The following is a 6,000-nucleotide window of genomic DNA, read 5'->3' as shown; positions in this document are numbered from 1 at the left end:
GCTCTAGTGTTCGACTCCGCATTACATATGGGTACCCGGAAACTTTTAATCAGATAATTTACATTTCGTGTAAGGAGCGCAAAGAGAAGATAACAGAAACCTGGGCTCGTACAGAAACATTTAGGCCGTCGTTTTTCCCATCGCTCCATTTGCAAGTGGAACAGGAAAGGGAAAATGAAGTAATGATACAACGCAACCTTCGCCATGCACTGGACGGTGGCTTGCGGAGTATGTATGAAGATGTAGATGTAGAAAAGTAATAAGTCTTATAAAGGTATCTTTTGTGTTAGCAGAAGAGCCAACACCGTGTTACGAGTGGAGGCCGAAATGCACGCATTTTAGCTCAAGCAGGCTAGCGTGAGGAGGAAAGAACTAAACTGACGTGAGGTCTGGAACATGACAAGGAATGAGAATTCAGAAAGCGGACGTAATTAGTTTGATACTTAACTTTAATCCATTAATGATGAACGTCGCTCTTGACGGTACATGATTCACAATATTATCTGTTCAGAATACATTCTTGAAGTTATTACTTATAGTAACTGAATATGGGGCCTTGCTAGGTCGTTGCAAATGACGTAGCTGAAGGCTATGCTTAACTGTCGTCTCTGCAAATGAGAGCGTATGTAGACAGTGAACCATCGCTAGCAAAGTCGGCTGTATAACTGGGGCGAGTGCTAGGGAGTCACTCTAGAGTAGACCTGCCGTGTGGCGGCGCTCGGTCTGCAATCACTGATAGTGGCGACACGCAGGTCCGACGTACACTAACGGATCGCGGCCGATTTAAAGGCTACCACCTAGCAAGTGTGGTGTCTGGCGGTGACACCACAATATCAGTCTACATAAATGATTTATAAGACAGGATCAGCAGCATGGTTTTGTGTTCAGGAAAATATAGTCGTTGGGCGATCGCAAGGATTTGGACAAAATTTTCTCTTGGTGTAGCGTCTAGCAGCTATCTTAAAATGTGAGTAAATGTAACATAATGCTCGTAACAAAGGAAGAGGTCACGATAGGGTACGATAACAATCTTATTATTGAACATCGTGAGCACATCATATCATACACTAATTTAGAGTTTATATTAAGAAGCGATATGAGATGGGACGATCGCGTCAAATCAGTATTACGTGAGATGAACGGAAGACTCGGATTCGATGAAGAGTTCTGGAAAGTGCAGTACATGTGTAAAGGAAATCGCATACAAGACACCGTGCTAACAGTTCTGTAGAACTATTCTAAGCTGGTGTCTTTATCAAGAGACACAGAACTAAATCAGAGACGTGGTGCTAGGACATGTAAGGTCAGTATAGCCCATACGCAAGTGTAACAGAAACGCGTGGGGAAAGTTAATGGGCATCTTTGAAACAAAGACGGCACAGTTCTCAAGAAACCCTGATGAGTAAATTCAGAGAACCGGTTATCGAAGAAGACTCTGCGATCGTAACGCTTCACATACTACATTCCGCGCAACAATGATGAGGATAAGACAGATTTGTGCACGTGTAGAGGAATATATGCTGATGAAATAGGAAATAAAATCGCTAGTATTGATAGGATGTAGTCTCTGCCAGACGGTGTGGAGCTTATACGCAATGTTTCGCAGTGTTTTTCTTTCGCAAGTTAGTACACCAGTAGCTACACGTTTGTTTATCGAATAATACTTTTGTTTTGAAATTGAAGATCTGAAGTTGTGCTTCTGTTTAACATGGAAATATAGTCCCTCACTCTTGTTTCATCTTTTATTAAATGATTTAACTTAATTCAGGGCGTAATCAAGTCCTTCTTGAGTAATGCTCGTTATATCATGTTTTTAACTTTCATTGATACATGTTGGAGGGATGCTTGTCGCAGTACTGATGACGTCTTTATTCTTATACTTTTAATGTAGTACTGGACACTTTCTGCGTTTTTACTCGTGTGCAGCTACGGTCGCAGGTTCGAATCCTGCCTCGGGCCTGGATGTGTGTGATGTCCTTAGGTTAGTTAGGTTTAAGTAGTTCTAAGTCTAGGGGACTGATAACCTCAGATGTTAAGTCTCATAGTGCTTAGAGACATTTGAACCATTTTTTTACTCGTGGCCTACTGCTGTGGTCTCGTGTAAGGCCACTGGATTTCCCGCAGGGCGAGACGGTCTGTCCACCTGTTACGCCCCCGTTCGACGGCGCGGCCGGAGGTGTGTGGCACGTTGGCCTACGGGCTTAGTTGGCTAGAGGACGAGGCTGGTTGTCTGACGTACCTGTCCAGTTCCCATCTCGCTTTAGTTAAAGCATCCCAGGGATGTCTATTAACTCTGGCCGCCTCTTGAAACATGGAGTGGGGTCGCTGAGGCAGTAGTATGACACGGGATTCTGGCTACTGGAGTACGCTGGTGAATGGCACAACATGAGCGCTGAGTGTTCCACTTAGGAGCTCAGTCTGAAGTTGCGTCCCCCATCCGACGTGTAACGCAAAAAGCAACACAACGTAGCACAAGGCACACACAGTTAGACTGCACAAACTGCCGGTAAACATTTTAGCCAGCTGGTAGGAACGTTACTGTAGAGTTGCCACTTAGCTGTTTTATATTTCTCTACGGGACTGGCTGTTACCAAGTCTGGGAAAATTTACTTCAGGCCACAGGAAACCGAGAGCTCAGCTGAGATTGACCGACAATACTAAAACTTTGTCTGGTAAAAGAGTAAGCCAGAAGCTTTCCTTTCATTAGACGACCTTGCTTTATTGCAGAGGACTTAGATTTTAACAGGAATTTGTTAATGTTGATTATTTCAATGAAACCAAGTGCTTGGAAGAAAAAAAAAGTTAACTGTGAGGAAGAGAAAAGGTAACGAGCCTTCGAGGGGAGATGGTGAGAGGATAGATGGTGCTCTGGCACCATTTCTGGTCCTGACTGGCATTCTTCTGGGGCGTGGATCCGAATAGAACTTTTAGTTGCCGCCTTCGTTTCTAAGTTTTCTTACTTCGATTTTGATTTCCGTCCGATAGGTAGCTTTCGAGACCATATCGACTAGGAGATTGCGATCCTCATGGACATCACCTCGTATTGGCCGCCTCAGTGCTGTCTTGATTCACTGCATCTCTGTACACTAATCAATGGTAAGAATAAGCAGTCAGGTCGGAAAAGTTTGGAGTGATTGCTTCATTCACTATGCGTTTCTAACTTCTGATTTCAGGACTGAAATAGGGACCGAATTCAATATTCATTGGGTTTGGATCTGCAGATATCTATTTCCTATCCACATCAGTTGCATTACAGCAAAGTTTGCGGCAAACACCACTTTTATTAAGGGATCGCGGATTCAGTGTTTCATACACTGAAGAGTCTAAGAAACTGTTACACCTGCCTAATATCGTGTAGGACCCCGAAAGCACGTAGAAGAGCTGCAACACTACATGGCAGGGACTCGACTAATGTCTGAAGTAGTGGTGAAGGGAACTGACATCATGAATCCTGTAGGTTTGTCCGGAAATTCGTAAGAGTACGAGGCGTTGGAGATATCTTCTGAATAGCACGTCGCAAGGTATCGCAGATATGCTCAATAATGTTCATGTCCAGGGAGTTTGGTGGTCAGTGAAACTGTTTAAACTCCGAAAAGTGTTTCTGGGGGCATTTCTGGAGGGACTCAGTTGCAATTCTGGACGTGTGGGCTGTCGCATTGTCCTGCTGGGATTGCCCAAACCCGTCGGAATTCACAATGAACATGAATGGATGCAGGTGATCAGACAGGAAGCTTACGTACGTGTCACCTGTCACTCTAACTCCATACGCCCCACACCATTACAGAGCTTCCACCAGCTTGAACAGTCCCCTGCTGACATGCAGGGTCCATCCATTCGATACAATTTGAAACGAGACTCGTCCGACCAGGCGACATGTTTCCTGTTAACAATAGTCCAATATCGGTGTTGACAGGCACAGGCGAGGCGTAAAGCTTTGTGTCGTGCAGTCATCAAGGGTACATTAATGGGCCTTCGGCTCCGAAAGTCCACATCTATGATGGTTCGTTGAATGTTTCGCACACTGATACTTGTGGATGGCCCAGCACTGAAATCTGCAGCAATTTGCGGAAGGATTGCACTTCTGTCACGTCGAACGATTCTCTTCAGTCGTCGATGATCCCGTTCTTGCAGGATCTTTTTCCGGCCGCAGCGATATCGGAGATTTGAAGTTTTTCCGGATTCCTGATATTCACGATACACTTGTGAAAGGTTCGTACGGGTAAATCCCCAATTCATCGCTATCTCGGAGATGCTGTGTTCCACCGCTAATGCACCGACTAGAACACCACGTTCAAACTGACTTGAATGTTGATAACCTACCATTGTAGCAATAACCGATGTAACAACTGCCCCAGACACTTTTTGTCTTATATAGGCGTTGCCGACCGCAGCGCCGTATTCTGCCTTTTGACATATCTCTGTATTTGAGTAAGGACGCCTATAACAATTTCTTTGGCGCTTCAGAGTATTTGTCGTGTTGTGGTGCGCCATCCATATTCCAATCCCAATACCGCAGATGTTTATTTGTTCAGTCTTCTTTTTGCTGGTATACTTTCGAGTTTCTTACGTGTATGGCATATAATATCCAAAGTACGAGAGTGGCAATCAGTTTGCCTAATATGTTATTCATTTTTCTGTTTTTTGTAATATATTGTAATTCATAACTCCATCTTAGATTTAACAGTAGTTCAATGATCCTGTTTCACTTTTGTTTAACAATAACATGCGTAGGGAGCGCACCACTATCCATTTGTTAGGGCCACCCAGTAAATTATAATATTTTCCGTTACTTACAGGTATTAGAATCACATCTGACTGAGAGGGACAGGGACTAATTCAAACTGATCTCCGTTTCTGCATATTCAACGATCAGAACCACATTTGATTTACGACCTCTTCCATAAATAGCGGAGTTTTCCTTAAGAGCTTAGTACTTAACGTAATTGAATTTTTCAACTTAAATGTGTGGCGGGGTATGATGAACAAATAGCTGTTTGAGCCTATTGTGTTACCGCTTAGACTTAGAAGACCCCTTATCTTGACTTCCTTCAAAACGAGCTACCACCACTACTGCAAGAGACTCCTTTGGGCACAAAGTGTATGTCGTTTCAGCATGACGAGGCCCCTCCACTTTCTACTCGTCAGTTCACACATGATATAAGTCTAACATTCACCAGAAGATGGATCGGCAGAAATTGGTTCAAATGGCTCTGAGCACTATGGGACTTAACATCTATGGTCATCAGTCCCCTAGAACTTAGAACTACTTAAACCTAACCAACCAAAGGACATCACACAACACCCAGTCATCACCAGACAGAGAAAATGACAGAAATTGTTCCGTTTCTGAGTGACCAAGGTGCCTGTCGCCTGTGGAGATTATAGAACGTCGAAGTCTACCAAGGCAAAGTAAACACAAGGGACGAATTCATCGTTGGGATTAACCGATTATGTAAAGTGTAGCCTTCATAAACGAAGGCCAGAATACCTAAACATGTAATCAAGAGAATTCGAAAGTGCATTCAAATCCGAGCTGAAATTTGTGAAAATAACTTTGAACTTACTCATTTACCCTAGCTTAAAAATCTTCTGTGAATATTTGTTTATGTTACATTCCAATAGCAGCATCTATGTAACTGATAATAATGGAGCCTTAATGTACGGAGTGTATCATCCGAATTAGTCTCTGCTAACATCTCGTAAAATATTTGCTATTCCTCGTAGATCACCTGTCTGACAATCAGACGCCGGACTTGTGCGCCATCTCCCCGGCTGAGGCCAAAATTTCCGCTGACGCCATGGCGGCGCGTGACGCGTGGCGTTTCGCCATAAGTAGTTAGCGTCCCGAGAGAACCTCTGGCTACTCTCTCTGTCTCTCACCTCTGCATACATGTTCCTGTTGCTCTCTCTTCTCTCGCAGTCCGGCGGCCTTGCCCCTTCCGCCTGTGTTTGTGGCTGCCTCCCGCTTGGCAAATAGAATACGCGCCAACAGCGGGATGC

The sequence above is a fragment of the Schistocerca nitens genome, chromosome 4, assembly GCF_023898315.1.
Source record: "Schistocerca nitens isolate TAMUIC-IGC-003100 chromosome 4, iqSchNite1.1, whole genome shotgun sequence".
Lineage (NCBI taxonomy): Eukaryota > Metazoa > Arthropoda > Insecta > Orthoptera > Acrididae > Schistocerca > Schistocerca nitens.
Note: the sequence above shows the minus strand (reverse complement) of the source record.